Here is an 18264-nt window from a genome sequence, read left to right as displayed (position 1 = left end):
CGTTAGCCAAAGTTAACAGGGAACATTCTCACAAGTTTTACAATAATGTTGCTTATAAATGTTATATAAATGTTAGGAAAAAACGTTCTTAGAGTAATAATTATGAAACTTTCTTATAATGTTCAGAGAAACATTATTTGAATTTTCTCATGTTATTTGTACTTGAAGATATGTTTTTGTAATCTTTAAATAATGCTCTAATCACAAAAAGAAAACCAGACTTTTAACATTCTAAAAAATTGTAAAATAAATGTTCAAATAGGCTTATGTTGTTTTTTGGCCATACAAAGTTAGTAGAATGTTGAAAGAAACAATTTTGCAACCTTTAAATAACCTACTAATCATGACAAGAAAACTGGACATATCAATGTTTAGAAACATTTCAAAACAACGTTCTTATAACCTAAATTTGTAAAGTGGGTTATTGGCACAAATTGATGGAGCACTGAAAGAACGTCACACGAATCACAAGTTTAGTTTGCTAATGCTGCCCATCGGCTGTGCCGTGTTGCCCAAATGTTAAAGCAATACTGTCCATTCTGATGCTCTATGGATGGTTTTGCGTATAATTATTACTAAAATAAGCTTGTTTGTCCACCGTTGTAAAGCAGAATGATTGAAAACGATAATTAGTAAAACTGTTTTTTATTGTTAATCAGACAGAAAATATAAAATAAATATTTTTTGTTTATTTTTTAAAATATTTTTGGATATACATTTAAAAAACAAAGATATTTTAATATTTTAAGATACTCTTAAGGTTTATCTTAACCTTTAAGCAACAGCTCTGAAAGGAACCATTTTTTTCTTAGTCTGAACTTATATATTATACTGAGAACTTGCATAAAGTATTGAAATAAAGCAAACAAACCCATGTATAATATCTTTATTTATAATGAAACGAATTTCTTTATCCATCATGAAAAAATAAAATTGGAATTTACATGAAGCTACAGCAAATGTCTTTAAGATAAAGGTATTCAAGTTACAGTTTTAAAGATCAAGTCTCTCTTAACTATAGCAAATATAATTACTCCACTATTTAAAGTAAATATGCCAATAAACTATTTGTAACAAGAAAAAAGAAAATAGAGATCCAAAAATGAGTGAGAATCAAAGCCCAAATCTTTCAAGAAGCTAACAACAAGCACTTAACATAAACTTTTTGTAATGAACAATAAGTAAATATATTTTTTTATTTAAATTTTTTTTGAAATGTTTATTTTTTTATCTTTGTATTGAGCATAACCCACACAGAAAACGATTTGGATTAATGCTTTCATTTAAATGTAAGAAAACAAAATCAGAAGTCACAATGCATTGCAGTATGTGGTTTTTCTCTTAGTTACAGCAGGCCACGTCATAGGGATTCAAAGGACGTTGTCTCTATGAAATCAGAGTCAGAGTTAAATATGAATCGTGCTAATTTGTCTCTATGAAAATATATATATATATATATATATATATATTATGAATCGTGCTAATTTGTAAAAAATATTAATGACAACAAATGTGACTGGCTGGAGATTCAGCTGTTTTTACAAACCTTTATTATTTTTTTGCCCATCTCAGATTCCAGTGGACCATGTCTTCAAATTTTTTATAAAATGTGTTATTTAGCTGAAAGGCAGAACAGAAATTTTAGTTTACTTTGTCTTTTAATTTTTTTTAATTTGTGTGTCTAAGTTGAAATTAATAATATAAAGTTTAAAAATAAGTTTTTGTTGTTAGTTTTAAATATGATTTTTTTTTATGTGTAGAGCATATGTTTAAACATTTATAATTGTAATTCTTTAATCACCATCTTTATTTCTCATGTGCATTCATTTTGTAATATTTCTGTAACTGTAAAGTTGCAACAAGCTTTATGTACATTTCCTCACCGCTTCAAACAGTTCTTTCTGAGTGTCATTTTTGGCACAATGAAGCGCCGTTTTAGAGGAACACAACATTGTGAGCACCAGTGTCCTCTTCTCAGGCACTGACAATAAACACATAAAGATGGAAATCTGTCTGCAAAAATACTCAAACTACTAATTTTAATAACATGTGAAAATTGCATAATTATGAAATGCAATAGATGTAAATAACAAAGCCAAATGTTTGCTTAATGAACAAACTAAATGTAGTGTCTTTACCTGTGTATGCATGATAAGTTGCTGGATCACTCAAATTGCCTGCCACGACACGGACATTAATGTCATATCTCGTTCCTGGTTTTAAACCAGGAAAGTTGGCGTTTGTATCAGTTGTATATATTTGAACAGAGTTGTTCCAAAAAGGCGTATGATATTCCACTGTATAATTAATCGTTGCACCCTGTGATGCATTTGGAGCTCCCCAGTATACATTTATGCTTTTTGTGCTGGTAGTGGCATCTACCCAAGCAGGCATAGTAGGCTCTGTGAATTGATTAGCAAGATGTTATACAGCTGAACTTGAAAAGCTGATGAAGATAGTAATTTAAGCTACTGGACAAATTATCTGAAAAATATTGATTGCAATATAATAATTACTCACTGGTGTATTCTGACTTTATAGCAGGATCACTGATCAGTTCACCATTGACAGTGTAAACTGTAACGGTGTAGTTCACTCCTGCCTTCAGACCCACGAAAGTGTAATGACGTTGAAATAAAGTCTTATTTTCCTTGGGATGGTTGTATTGTTATTTTGTGTTGATGGGTTTTGTATGTTTATGTTTTTTTTTTTTTTTGGGGATTGTATTGGTTTTGTTGTGTTGTAATTCCAAAGAGAGGTTTACAGTTTTTGGGACTAAGAGGAGAGGAGAGGAGAGGAGAGGAGAGGAGAGGAGAGAAGAGGAGAGAGGAGAGAAGAGAAGAGAAGAGAAGAGAAGAGAAGAGAAGAGGAGAGAAGAGAAGAGAAGAGAAGAGAAGAGAAGAGAAGAGAAGAGCATGCAGTTTGTCATAATTTTGTCACAATCTAAGCAGTCATTTGGAGAACACACATAAAAACTCCAGCTGTTTATGGAAGCCACAGAACAAAAACCTTATATATATATCAACCTGTCCTCCAACTAATACGCTCGTATAGGTCGTTTGTCCAAATCCCTGAAATACGACCCATCAGAGCGTATACTACAATTGCGCCCCTATCGGCAAAAGGTCGTGTTCATATTAATGTTTTGTACTCTTTTATTTGTCCCGTGATTTGCGTTTCGTGTAGCTCAGTTGGTAGATTATTGCGTTATACCTTGAAATGCAATCATGCTATCATGGGTTCGATCCCCGAGAATGGACGTGCACGTAAAATGTATATGCTCAAAAAATCATAATTTAGCATGATTTTCTGTGAGGGTTAGGGTTTAGGGGGTGGGGTTAGGTGTGGTCATTCGAACGAATAAGCCTCCTAGTAAAATATGTACGAATTACTGTGAGATCCGTTGTAAAAAGTCTACACACATTGCATTTAAATAAACGTGCGTTTTGATTGGTAATGACGTTATACGTCATTTCATGACGACAGACGCAACGCGATACTGTCATTATTTTTACGCCCGCTAGAGGCCGCTTAACGTTAAAAACGTAAAAATAGGTCGTAATAAGGTGCTTGCACAAACGACCTATATGGTCGTTTTTTGTTGGAGGACAGGCTCATATATATATATATTTATATATATATATATATATATATATATATAAGTAACTGGATTTTTTTCTCTTTATCTGAATTCATACTTCTTTTCTTGCAATTGCAAGTTTATGTTTCACTATTTAGACTTTTTCTCAGAAGTGCAAGTTATTCAATTACAATTGCGAGACAAAATCTTAATAGTGAGATATAAACTAACGGTGTTAAAAAGGTCAGATTTGTGAGATATAAAGTCACAACTATGAGTTATAAAGTCTCAGACATAAGCTTGCAATTGCGGGGTCTGAAATGTGACCTTGCATTTACCTTTCCTATTTTTATTCCATGGCCAAAACAATCTTCTATAAATTGTTTAACTGTCAATGCACATTCAGCTTCATCTAATCTGCTAAGTTTGCAGCTTAGTCACGGAAATGGTCAGTTAGAATGAATATGCATGATACATAAAATGCCTTTACTTCGGGAAGTAATGTAATAATAACTGAGCATGACACTCACGTGTGTATGCTGGGATTGAAACCATTTCTCCTGACAGGGTGTCATTCTTTGTTAGTGCTGCCACACACAGACAAAACTTGCTGCCGTCTAGTTTATCAGTCTCCTTTATTTCATTTGTTTTTGCATTCACTATTTTGCAGTCTGTAATATCAAAGCTTATTATACTGTTACTGCTTGTCGTACTGCTGCTGCTTGTGGTAATGGCGAAGTTTGTTGTATTGCTGCTGCTTGTGGTAAAGCTGGTCATCATACTGCTGCTGCTGGTGGTAAAGCTGTTCAGCATACTGCTGCTGCTGCTGCCGCTTGTGGTAATGTCGGAGTTTGTAATGTTGTCATTTGTTGTAAAGCTGCTGCTTGTGGTAAAGCTGCTGCTTGTCGCACTGCTGTTGCTTGTTATGATGTTGCAGTAAGTACACGTGTGGGTGTAACTGACATTTTTAAGACAATAGCGGTATCCTGAATGTCCTCCGTCGGGTTGAGACCAAGAGGCTATTATGAATGTGCTCTCTTTTTTATCTGATTGTTTTAGGTTTGTGACAGTCGAAGGTTCTGAAAAATAAATACCAACAAAAGTAGTTAGTCTATCAAAATTAGCTTCTTTTAAAAGCTGTGGCCACAGGAATGCTTGTTACTTTGAGAATAGTGTAGCTATGTTTCCATCCACATGAATTTGATGTTATCACACTCTAAATGGAATCGCCAAGTTGTGCATAAATTCCAAGTTACAATGAAAAATTTACTGAATAAATCGCTCAATGTGCAACAGAGAATGTGACTGGATAACTGGACTAATCGCATCACACAGCATGTCAGATGTTGATCAGTTTATTATTTTAAGTCAAAAAGAGGCTTCCCATAATGCAGCAACTTGCATTATTATTCAAAATACATGTTTTGCACCAATTTCCCAGGAAGTGACTTTTATTCTATTGAACTTAGTTATTATTGTTAACGAAAGTTAAAATGGAAATGAAAATTCATACAAATATTTGGTAATTAAAAATAAAGCTAAGATAAAAGAAATATTATATGAAAAACTAACTAAATTAACATTCAAATTTTGCCTTGGCGATTAACTAAAAGAATACATGTAAAATTATTTTAAAGTTTAAAAAATATCAAAGTTAAAGCACTTAAGCTATTAACTTATAATAAATAAAAACTAAAACTAACTAAACTGAAACTAAATTAAATATAAATATTAGATGAAAAACTAAAAAAAAAAAAAAAAAAAAACGGTTTAAAATTAAGTGCTAAAATGATTGATTACTGAAAATAAATAAAAAAAAACAACATAAACTACCTAAAACTGAAATAAAATAAATTAAAATGATAAAAAAATTAATAAAATGACAATAACACATAGCAAAGTTAAACTAAAAATGTCATTCTGAATGCCATTAAAAATGAAAAATATAAAAATAAAAGCTTATTCAAAATATTAACACAACTATAATAAATGCTTAAATAACACTGTCTTAAACAGATGGTGATTTATTCGCAATTGTTTTATGCAATATTACAAATTTAAAAAAGTAAAATGGTAAAAATGGTGCTTTATTTGTAAATGTTTTATATTATATTTGTCTTTGTTTATGTGATAAAAAATGGTGTGAATAAAGCACCAAATAAATTAAACCTAAAAAGAAATTAAAAAACTAATAAAATGGCAAAGTACAAAACAAAATTACTAAAAATGTAACTACAATTATAATAAAATATATATATATATAAAGCTCATTTATCAATAAAACTATACTAAAATTCAAATATGAATAAAACTCAGAAACTATGCTTTATTTGGAAATGTTTGATGTTAAATTTGCAGCTTTGGATGGAAACATACAGTTTGGATGGATGAATACAGTCAAGCATGAAACTTTCTGCACTTACTGGTGTAATCAGAAGCGCTGCTTGGCACACCTCCAAAAGTCTTATTCACAACAGCTTTAACTGTGAACTCATACTCATACCCTGGAACAAGATTCTTGATAGTGCACTCTTCATTTAGACACTTTTCGTCTGGGTGATAAATAGATTTATTTGATTTGCATTCAACATGTACGGAGTAGAAGTCACGGTTCCCATCTGGTTCTGTCCACTTGAGGTGGGCGCTAACGTTTGTCATACTGACTATTGTCAGATTTTGCACATCAGAGGGCTCTAAAAAAGGGACGGCATGGGTCATTTTGCTCAATATTCGTGTTGAAACCATGTTGCGCATAATGAAGTCAAGTCCGAGTCTACTTACGGGTGTAGAAAGAGATATTCTGTGGATTGAGATCCCTGCCACATTTCACAGGAAACACCTGAACGCTGTACAGAGTTCCTGCTGTCAGATTCGGTATGTGTTGAAACAGGTCAGTCTGGATAAATGTCTGGTTATATGTCTGGTTATATGTGTGGTTATTGTCTTCAGTGATCTCCACTCTGTAGTGACTGATGTTCTCAGCACCGGGTCCCTCAGTCCAGCTCAGATTGACTGCACTTGTGTTCACATCAGAATAATATATCTGGCCAAAAAAGCGCTCTACGGACAGATAGATACATTGGTGGATATTGGCAGAAACTTACAAGTTGATTACACTCTTAAAAGGAATGCGTAAAAAAAGAGGTTTGATTTTGGGTTCCCCAAAGAACCCTTCAGTCAACTGTTCTTAAAAGAACCATTTTTGTTTTTGCACTGCTGTTTTTGCACTGTTGCAATGACAAAGACAATGCTAGATTGCTGCTGTTCCATAAGCGCCACCTGCTGTCAGAGAATGAATTTGCAATCTCATAAATTATTAAAACGTTAATGCAGCCTCCTTACTGTTTTCCCCTGACACATTCACAATCATTACTTCTGCCGATGTGCTGTAGCAAGCTTTAACCATGCGCTTGAGCGCTTATTAGGCTGTGTAGGCAACTAAAGGCTCATTATTATGATTTAAATGGTTTATTAATAAACGTGCAATTAGTCGACTATTGCTGAAAATGAACGACTACTAGTCGACAACAAAAATCTTTAGTCAAGGGCAGCCCTACTTCCTTTTAGAACCTTTATTTTTAAGCTTGTCAGAGTGCCAACAATATGAATCTAACAATACGATGCTGTGCTCTAAAAAAATCCTTACCTTCATAACAGATGTAGGGTAGACTCGTATTGCAGTCTTCTTCCTTCCACATGCCGAAGCTGAGCAGGATCACACAAGCATCCTCGATGTACTGTTCAGGATCTGGCTCGGGTTCAAAGATGCAATTGCTGGTGGTGGTGCTCTCGGTTGTGGTGCTCTCGGTTGTGGTGTCCTCGGTTGTGGTGCCCTCGGTTGTGGTGCCCTGGGTTGTGCCGCTTTCGGTTGTGGCACCCTTGGTTGTTGCACCTTTGGTTGTTGCACCTTTGGTTGTTGTGGCATTAAAGGTGGTGCTAAATGTTGTGACATCAGCGGTGGTGTTGTATGTTGTGGTCTTAGGGGTGACAGTCGTTGTTGTTCTATTACACATAGTCATGAAACTTTCAAGTTCATAACATGTCATATTTAAGCAATCAAGCATGTCGGTCAGAACAGGACACGTATCGTTGTCTTTTTCAGTTTGAAACATTGTGGAAGTCTTCGGAGAGGTTACCGGAGCAGAGGTTACCGAAACAGAGGTTACTGGAGTAGAAGTTACTGGAGTAGAAGTGACCGGAGCAGAGGTTATCGGAGTAGAAGTTACTGTTGAGGTTTCTAGTGAGGTCATTTGTGTAGCTGTTGTGGTAGTTATTTGGGTGCTCAGTGGACTTTCTGTAGTTGAGGAACATATAGGAATCAGTTTCTTTTCTTTATTTGGAACTGGATGGCCAGGGTACCAATTCTGATATGTAACAGGATCCCCATTGGACCATTCGGCCCACGGGAAGGAGCCATTGTAACTCCTGCGGAGTCCAACCCAGTAGTCCGAAGAGAGGTTCTTCACAATGAGACGGACGTTACTGCAGGTGATGGTCGCCAGTTCTTTGAAACAGGACTGACAGTAGAGTCTGGCCTCGTCCCATGTGGCATGCAGGTGATGGTGAAACATTTACTTCGAGAGGTTACGGAGCAGAGGTTACTAGGTTACCGAAAAAGAGGTTACTGGAGTAGAAGTTACCCGGAGCAGAGGTTATCGGAGTAAAGTTACCTGTTGAGGTTTCTAGTGAGGTCATTTGTGTAGGCTGTTGTGGTAGTTATTTTGGGTGCTCTCGTGGACTTTGCCTGTAGTTGAGGAACATATAGGAATCATTTTACTTTTCTTTATTTGGAAACTGGATTGGGCCACAGGTACCACTTCTTATATGTAACGAGGATCCCCATTGGACCCATGGCGTAGAACCATTCGGATGGGCCCACGGGAAAGAGCCATTGTAAACTGCCGCTGCGGAGAGTCCACACCCAGTAGTCCGAATAGAGAGGTTCTTCACAATGAGACGGACGTTACTGCAGGTGATGGTCGCCAGTTCTTTGAAACAGGACTGACAGTAGAGTCTGGCCTCGTCCCATGTGGCATTGGGTAACTGAGGAAAATACTGCTCCTCTGCCCATATGACGGAGCCTAAATGTGATCATTTGAATAACAAGTTGTCGTAATGTTTGAATACATCTCAAAAATAATACTTTCTGGTGATCCTCATTTATGGGTCACACTCATATGTATGCAGGGTATGCATGTGCATATGGGCCAGGGCTGACTGAGGGCCCACTGAGGATTCAGCATTATGATTGGTCATTATAAAGACTGGGTGAACTGGTTCAATTGATTCAAGCTTTGAAAAGCTTAATTTCTCCCATCATTAGTATTACAAGTATGTTTGAGTGGGAGAAGCATGACGTGCAAAAGTGGCATTTGCAAATTATTTATGCTTTATTTTCATAGTTCACTAAGTGACACTAGTCGCACAGAAACTGTCTAACCTAGCTTTAAAAGTGACCAAACTAGATTTTCTGGCTTTCTGAGGTTACATTGTTATACAGTAGGGTCGCTTTTAATAGTACAGATATAGTACAGCATCTCTGGATCCAAAAACAAGCGACGCAGAAGATCTTGCACAACAAGTAAGCTTACATGTTGATGGACTTGATCTACTGTTTATGTTTTAATGTTTTGATCATTGACTCTAAAAGTTTTGAGAATATGATCAAAAACGCCAGTGGGAAAAAATTTCATATTTTGAATTTTGAAAGAATTTTGACTTGAAACGGTTACTCTTGTTTAACTCAATGTTTAATTCAAGGACTGTTTAACCTTTTTGAATCATGTTTGCATTTGTGTGTGTGTGTGTGTGTGTGTGTATTTGTGTGTTTTTTTTGTGTGTTTTTTTGTGATATAGTAGGTGTTGTAAATTGTTGTAATACCATTCCATTGACAAAACATTTTAAAAATCAAAACATAAAATATTTTGGTTAAAAGTGACAGAGGAGCACCAGAGGGTTAAATTATGTTAAAATATCTAGAAATACTTAATAGGTTGTATTTTCAATAAAAAGTGTGTGTTGTCTTAGTGCACTGGCATTATACAGTTGCATCAGAGCACATTTTGGGTTACAGAACTGTTAATGGTTCACTATTTATGGACCTTATTGTAAAAAAATAAAAGCAAATATATGTAATATTGCTCATTGTTTATGCTCAGGTAAGCCAGGGAACTTTTCCAGAAAGTTTTTTGAGGATATAAATGCAAATTATATGGGAGTGGAATAAAAGAGGAACAGTTACACAGTTGTCCACTCATGACTGTAAATAAATATGTTTACTTGGAACTTTATAAACGTTTTAAGAAACATGTAAGATGTCCTATTAGTATTTTATTTCCCTCAAATAAAGTGGTATGCATAGACTATCAGTACAAAGTTTGGATCAATTATGATTTGTTAATCATTTAATCATTATTTGATCAAAACATAGAGTAAAAAACAGTAATAATGTCAAATATTATTATGATTTAAAATAGCTGATTTCTATTGTAATATATTAAAATGTAATTCAATCCTGTGATGCGCAGCTGAATTTTCAGCATCATTACTCCAGTCTTCAGTGTCACGTGATCTTCAGAAATCATTCTAATATGCTGATTTGCTGCTCAAGACACATTTCTGATTGTTATCAGTGTTGAAACAGTTGTGCTGCACGATAATTTTTGTGAAAACCTTTATACTATTTCTTTCAGGGTTCTTTGATGAAAAGCGAGTTTAAAAAACAGCACTTACTGATCAGTTTAATCTATCCTTCTCGAATAGAAGTATTAATTAGTATTTTAGAAAAAAAAAAGTCTTACTCACCCCAAACTTTGAATGATAGTATAATATAGTTTCCACAAACGTATGAAGCATATAAACCTCTGTCAGTTTACAAACTTACTCAGAAGAAGAGGCAGCCACAGTATATTCATCTCACGTCTGTTTTTGTTGATTCGCTGGTTGTCAGTCTCAGGTCAAGACCTTGTGGAGGAATGAAAACGCCATTAATGAACAGAAAAAACTAGATTCTTCAGATAAATCAACTGAAGGTAAATACTCACTCTGCTAACAATACTCTCCTGTCCACTGATGGTCATGATCTGACCCTGAGCTCTACAGTCTGACCTGTAACAACAGCCTATTCACAGAGCCACTTTGCATAGGAACACTCAACATTTCCTGGAACCTGCATTTGCAAATAACTGGACTCAGTTGAAACATTTGAAAATGTTTTATGATGTTTTTTTTTAAACAGTAAGCCTAATTGAGAATTAATTTAGATTTAGCTGTAATTTTTTGCATTTGGCCAGTGTCTTAAGTTGGGCTCTTGACCCCTGACATCGCGACGTGTTTTTTGGCTGTGTGTTGATAAATGAATTTGCAGCAGCAAAAGTTACGATGAAATGTGATCAGATAACTGAGACATCTGGTGATTTATGGTTACTCTTGACGGTAATATAATCATGAAGTGGCCTGTTTCACTGCTCTCATCCTTAGTCTCATTGTGCACTTTTGATACATTTATATTTTGCATTATTGGAACTCTGCTAGTTAGTTCAATTCAGCAACCAGTTATTAAGAGAAGGTTTAAATGCAAGCACAAAATAAGACTCAAACTAATGTTAAACTAATGCTTCCTTTAGACACACACAGACATAAACAATCAACATATGAAGCTCAACAATGGTGACTATCAACAAAAACCTTCATGCTGCAATGCATGCTGGGTCCCAGCATTGTACATAACTCCCAGCATGCATTGTGGCATCAGCTGAACTGTCCAATTATTTTCTTGACTTCTAACTATTTGCTTTTAGTTTGGCTGTGACTTTTAGTAGCTTAATTGTTTTATGATGTTCAGAGATGATCTGTTCATATGAATATTTTGTTCAATTGTCAACATTATTGAGTCTAAATGGTTCTCAACGCCTAGTTTAAAACTCTTGCAAAAAAATGTGCTGTAGTATTATTGAGAGTTGATTTTTGTACTATAATTTTTTTGGTGATTTTTTTTTTTTTTTTTTTTTTTTTTTTTTTACATTTACAGTTGACTCTATTTTTCAGTATTCATCGTAATCTATTACCATTAATACAAACAGAAACTTTTATCATATCATATCATCTTATCGCATGTGGTTTCGTCGAGCTAATTTTAGTGCATCATATTTGCATTCAGCATCATGTAAGATGAGATCTGGGGCCTCATTTATATTATGTTGGTTTCGTCGAGCTAATTTTAGTGCATCATATTTGCATTCAGGTTAATTGGAATAATTACATGATAAATTTGAGTGAATCAGTGATGCTGAAGACCGACTGTTTAAAAATACTAAAGTCGCGATCTGCATCTAGCTGGTGCTGCTGTCTGTGGAGTAGTTTAATCATCCACTGCTGAGATCTTCATTGGCTTTTTTTAGTTAATTTCATCTTAAGCAGAGGCTGGAAGTCAGTTATACAGACACTTTAGCTTTAACAGTATAAGATGATTTTTTTTTAAATCAGACTTAATAGATAACATCACTAATATATAATTTGCAGTTTTTTTGTTGGTTTTTTTATTTTTTTGATTTTAAGATGTCTTCAAAAGGATGATGTTTTAAACATTTTAAAACAGTGACTCATTTTGCAAAACAAAAGACAAGTCATATATTGGGCTGGTCTAATTTTTTTTCTGTTTACAACATTTCAAACAGAATGGGTTCAGGAAAAAGTGATTCATAGTTTGGTAGTGGCAATGACATAAATTATAGACGCGGGAATATAAAAAAGGATCCAAGGAGTTTTCAGGTTAAGTAGAACCAGAGTTTTCATGTTAGTAGATTTTTAACAAAAATTAAATTTGTACCAAGGGGGCGTTTTGCACCACAGGAGCGGTAAAATGCCCCCCAATCTGACTTAGAGATTTGTCTTATTAATTTATGTTTTAGCTTAAAATGAAAAAAAAAAAAGACAAAAATTTTTTTAGACTAAAGCACTAGTCCCACAAGAAGCTTGGTTGACAGTGAATTTCTCGTGCCGGAAACCGCCCTTAGGCTGTTTATAAATTGCCTGGCAACGCACGGCTTCACGAAGGGCTATTGGCTTTTATAAAACGGTTGATTCCATAGACTTAGGTAAAGGTTTCCAGAATAAAACAGGGAGCCAATAAAGTGTAAATGATATACACAACAACAGTATTCTTCCACCAAACAATGTAGGTTCCTCATAAACAGTTTGAGGTTCCAGCACAGTGGTTGCCGAGCAACACACAGAGAATTAACCAAGGGGAATGTTTGTAGTGTTACAGCTTCGAACGTGGCTCAGCCACTCATAATCAAGGACCGTACTATCACTGTTTATAAAATCAATAATTATGAAAGTACAAACGTACAATAGCCTATTTGAAAAAAACAAAAAAAAAATGTTACTTATGGTTAAAAACTTGGGGGCCCCCCCCCCTGCTACCTACTCCCGGATTGCTAGATTTAAGGTCAGTTTTAAACATAAGGCCAAACAATTTTTTATTCAACCAACGAATTAGAATACATTTGATGAAAAAGCAAAGGATTTGATGATCAGAACAGAATAACTAGCTACAGTAATTGCCCATTGCTCCCTGCGGGCGTTCGAAAATACATATTTGATATTTGCCATATGGTCATTGTAATACTTTGGGGGCTACTTCAACCCACCTCAAACCCAACAAGTCTGGGCAGTTTCTCAAGTAGCTCCTTCATCTCAAGCTGAAAATGAATGAATTACTCATAACTCATTTGTCATGAGCAGAAGTGAAACTGTTCCAGTTCAGAGCGTTGAACCAATCAAACAGTGAAACTGTGAGTTTGAGCTGAAATCAGATTTGCATTGACACTTTATTGTTCTGATCGTCTCAGAATGAGCAAGCTTCCGTCTCCAGAGACCATGTTCAAACCCCAAGAGCTTCAGTTCACATTTACTGCTAAACACAGCTGTTCTCAACTATTACAATCCATCATAACTATTTTCCAGAGTATAAGTCTTAATGAAATTGGTCATTATTGTTTTTGAGTTTGGCTCAAAATAACACAAAACATCATAAGCATCTATTATTGGCAAAACTGTTGCTTCATAAACAAAATGACAAAATAATGCATCTGCTGTCTCCAGGTAAATGATGAGGAGTGTGTTTGCATATTGATCAGATGCTTCAGTGCTCTGAGAGTGTTTATAGTGCTGTGAGTTTAACACTTCATCACTGACACACACAACAATCTTCATCAACATGACCTTCATCATCATCTTCATCTGGACTCTCACAGCGTTTGCTCAAGGTTTGTGGAGCACAAGTTTGATATCAATTAATTTCTTCAAGTATATTGCCAAAGTTTTGAGTTGATTTTCTTCTTGTTGTGTGTTTCAGAGTGTAGAGGACAGATCAGCGTCACTCAGAGTCCCCTCAACGACAGCAGCTCAACCAGGGAGAAACAGTCAAAATCAGCACCAGGAGAAACAGTGAAGATCAACTGTAGAACCAGCACAGATGTGTACAGATGGAGTGATGGGGATGATGCCTTATTCTGGTACTCTTGATTCGTTATGCAAGAAAACTCTACACTGGAACTCCATCTAGATTCAGTGGCAGTGGATCTAACAGTGATTTCACTCTGACCATCAGTGGAGTCCAGACTGAAGATGCTGGACATTTATTACTGTCAGAGCTACCATCAGCAGTTTTTAGCAGTGATGGTGTACTCACACAGTGATAAAGAGAGTACAAAAACCTCGGTCCGTCGAGAGTCACAGTGACTGAACTGATGCTGCAACTGATCAAAACACACTATCACACACACTCCACTAAACACAGTAGAGACAAAACACAGAACTACACACATGAGCTCAGAACTGAGTTAGGACTCAAAATCAGCTGAACTAGACTTATGAATTGGATATCCAATCAGAACGGATTTCCAGTGGTTGTAGTTTTTGTTTTGTTTTTGTTGATTTTACTTACAATCATAAATGTATCCCATTTCCTGAAAAACTGCCTTATAAAACTACCTCTCAAACTTCATAACTGTCTCATCACTCCGTGAGCAGAAGTGAAACTGTTCCAGTTCAGAGCGTTGAACCAATCAAACAGCGAAACTGTGGCAGTTTGGAGCTAAGAAAATCAGATTTGCATTGACGACTTTGGCTAGTGATTCTTGATCGGTCTCAGAATAGAGCAGCTCCACGTCCCCAGAGACAATGTTCCAAACCCCCGGCAGGGCTTGGAGTTCACATTTACCGCTGAAACACAGCTGTTCATCAACTATTACAATCCATCAACAACGGCTGGAAACTTTAGTGAAGGAAGGACACACAGATCAATGATGCAGTGGAGACACAAGAATGGGCATGCTCTCAAGAAGTTTTATTGAATGAACAATGCAATGGCAGCACATTGAAAGAGACTGCTTCGAGTATTGAGCTGTAAATCAGGAGATCGCTGGGAATACTGCTGCTCTTCGCTGGAGAAACATCATCAGCAATTTTGAGACAACCCGAAAGGCCAGGTCACCGTGAGCAAGTCAATCATGTGTTGGCTTTGCAGCATCTAATCGCCCCGCTTCCCAAGCGTGCTTTGCTGAGGCTCAGGGCGGCTGCTTTCGCTGTAGCATGGCCAACGTGCCGCTCGCTCTCTGCGGCTGGTCTGAACCTCCCTCGGTGACCTCTCGACCCGTCTGAAGCGTCCAGCTCACACCCGCGCCCCCTGGGTGGAGAGTACGGCTGAGCAGGCAGAGCAGTGCGGCTGAGTCTCCAGAGATCTGCAGAGAAGAGGGAGGCAGCAGAGACACGGAGGGCTTCACTGCGGGACCAGCTGAAACACACAAACACACACAACACAAACTCACACTCCAGCACTGAGAAGTGTGGGTAATAGTTTCAGACATGATAATGCAGGAAAGGGACCAGCTGAAACACACAAACACACACAACACAAACTCACACTCCAGCACTGCTATGCCACATAGACACTATCCTACACCTAAATCTCTCTTTACCACTACTGAATTGTATTATGTGCATACTATTTAAATGCCGTTTCACTGAAGCGAACATAATATGCTGTGAAAAAATTTATAACAATTAGATATTTTCTAAATTAATTAAATTATTGTCAAATTGATTTTTTAAAAACAATGTCCACATGCAAATTCATGATTATATTTAGAAAAAAAAAATTATATTACAATTTAACCCTCACAATCATAATTATATGGAAATGTGCATTTACATTTTTTTAAATTTCAATTGCTAAATTAATTTTGTCGATGATGAAGCCTGCAAAATTATATTTATTTTATTTTCTGTATTATCAAACTTTTTGCTTCTTGCATTTCAAAAACTCTTATTTGATAACTTTAGCAAGAATTATGAACATAATTACATTACAAAATAATTGAATATATAATAACTATTTCAATCGATGAGTTAAAATGCAGTTAAATGTTAGCAATAAGATGTGAAATTATTCATGAAAATTGAAAAGATATGAAATATGAATTAAAATGAAAAAACAAATGTCATGAAATATCACTGAATATTAATACATAGTTTTAAAATAGCAGACAAAATTAACTATTAACTCAAATTAATCATGAAATGTTGCAATTCATGAATAAACCTTTCTAACGTTATTCTTAATTTCAATAACAATTTATAATAACTTTTGCCAAATGTTTGCTTAATAAAATTAAGTAAATTAAAATAAACTATCAAACATTTTAATGATAGAATTGAAGAGACTTACTGATCGTCAGTTTAGTTCCTCCACCAAAAGTCCACCACACAGTGCTTTTTATTCTAGTGAAAGCGTCATTGACACAAAACCTCCACACACTAAATAAACACAAACCCAGCAGAGAGAAGAGAGAAGAGACTCACACACTGATATCAGACTCAACAGCAGACATGGACTCATGTAGCAAAAAATGGCACAAAACATTCATCTTTAAGAATAATAATAAAATGTTATTATTGCATGAAGGCTGAAATCATTTGTTTCCATAAGTAGTCTCAAAATGCATTCATCAGATTTTCAGTACACATGATTTTAAACTCTGCTAATTCTATTTTTACCTGCTCTTATAACGAAATCTTTTAAACTGTGGCTTAGATAAGTCATTGCCTATTAGATGACCTTTGAATTCTGCTATATTAACTATCATGGATGATATTAAATCCGGCACAAACAGATATTAAAACGGCTCAACATTAATAGTCTGAATGAAACATTAAACAGTGTTTGAGAGAAGAAGCTTGACCCAAAAATAACACACAAAAGAACACATTATAAACTGCCTGTTTCTCAAAAATGGAAAAAAATAAAATGAATTAGTAGAAGATATTGAAGTATTAATAAATGCTTAGGCAAAATTGTGTATCTCCTGCGTTGTTCTCTCAGGTAAATGATGTGGTGTGTGTTTGCATATTGATCAGATGCTTTCAGTGCTCTGAGAGTGTGTTTATAGTGCTGTGAGTTTAACACTTCATCACTGACACACACAACAATCTTCATCCACATGACCTTCATCATCATCTTCATCTGGACTTCCTCACAGCGCTTGCTCAAGGTTTGTGGAGCACAAGTTTGATATCAATCTATTTTTCTGCTAGTTTTTCACTATTGTCAAAGTTTTGAGTTGACTCTTTTCTGGCCGTGTGTTGGAGGATTGTGATCAGCCACTGACCCTCTGGCCACTCAGCAGTCGCCCAACGCAGGAGTATAGGTAAAACAATAGAAACAGGAAGATCAGCTGTAGAACCAGCAGAGATTCGTACAGTTATTCGACATACCTTTCAGCTGGTACTTACAGAAACCGGAGAAGCTACTAAACTCCTGATTTATGAAACAAGCAGTCTTGAGTCAGAAACGCCATCTAGAATTCAGTGGCAGTGGATCTAACAGTGATTTCACTCCTGACCATCAGTGGAGTCCCGACTGAAGATGCTGGACATTATTACTGTCAGAGTGTACACTATATCAGTGGTAGGTGGTGTTCACACAGTGATAAAGAGTCGTTACAAAGAAACCTCGGTCAGTCAGAGTCACAGTGACTGAACTGATGCTGCAGCTGCTCAAACACTATCACTCACTCAACAGTGAATATTTTAAGAATATTAATTAAAACAATACATTCACTGGGTTTCCCATTTGCTAAATATGTTAATCTAACACCTTTTATCTTATTAAAATGATCTAACACTATATCTTTGAGGTTCATAATTTGGCCTCATGTTCTTGTTTCATCATAAATCTGCAGGTGTTTTCACGCTCCACTGAGTGAAGGGGTATCTGAGGCAAAAAACCGATCAATGAATGTCTCCAAAACAAATGAAAAGTTTCAGTGCCTTATTTGTATTTGATGACTGAATTGTAATAAAATCATAACGAATGATAAAACACACAGGACAGTCTTGTAGGAAGCACACAAAGCAGGCAGATGCAGATGTGAGGCGACTGAAGCTGGATGCTTGGAGAATGGAGGAGTCGCTCTCCATGTGCTGTTAGTCTCCAAGTGAGACATGAGTGAGAAGAGCAGCAGTCTACTCTGAACACTGCTGTCTCGTCGGTAATCCCAATGAGCGCAGGCTGGCCGCTCCGTGTGGCCTCCTGGCTCACTTTCGAGAGACGCTCCATCCACTCCTGCTCAGAGAGGTCAGGCTGCTGCTCAGCTGTACAGACCGTCCTTCTCCAGGA

At 36.0% G+C, this 18264-nt stretch overlaps 1 long non-coding RNA gene across 1 annotated transcript; it reads right to left on the bottom strand.

The window, feature by feature from the left end:
- Positions 1 to 1247: 1247 nt before the first annotated feature.
- On the bottom strand, positions 1248 to 2660 carry LOC109062426. Its single transcript, XR_006158450.1, has 5 exons — positions 2521 to 2660; positions 2139 to 2402; positions 1884 to 1981; positions 1547 to 1620; positions 1248 to 1386 (listed from the first exon to the last, which is right to left on the bottom strand). It is a non-coding gene; the product is annotated as an uncharacterized LOC109062426 (long non-coding RNA).
- Between the last annotated feature and the right edge of the window lie 15604 nt (positions 2661 to 18264).

The sequence above is a fragment of the Cyprinus carpio genome, chromosome B24 (assembly GCF_018340385.1).
Source record: "Cyprinus carpio isolate SPL01 chromosome B24, ASM1834038v1, whole genome shotgun sequence".
Lineage (NCBI taxonomy): Eukaryota > Metazoa > Chordata > Actinopteri > Cypriniformes > Cyprinidae > Cyprinus > Cyprinus carpio.
This window is presented reverse-complemented; position numbering and strand designations above follow the sequence as displayed.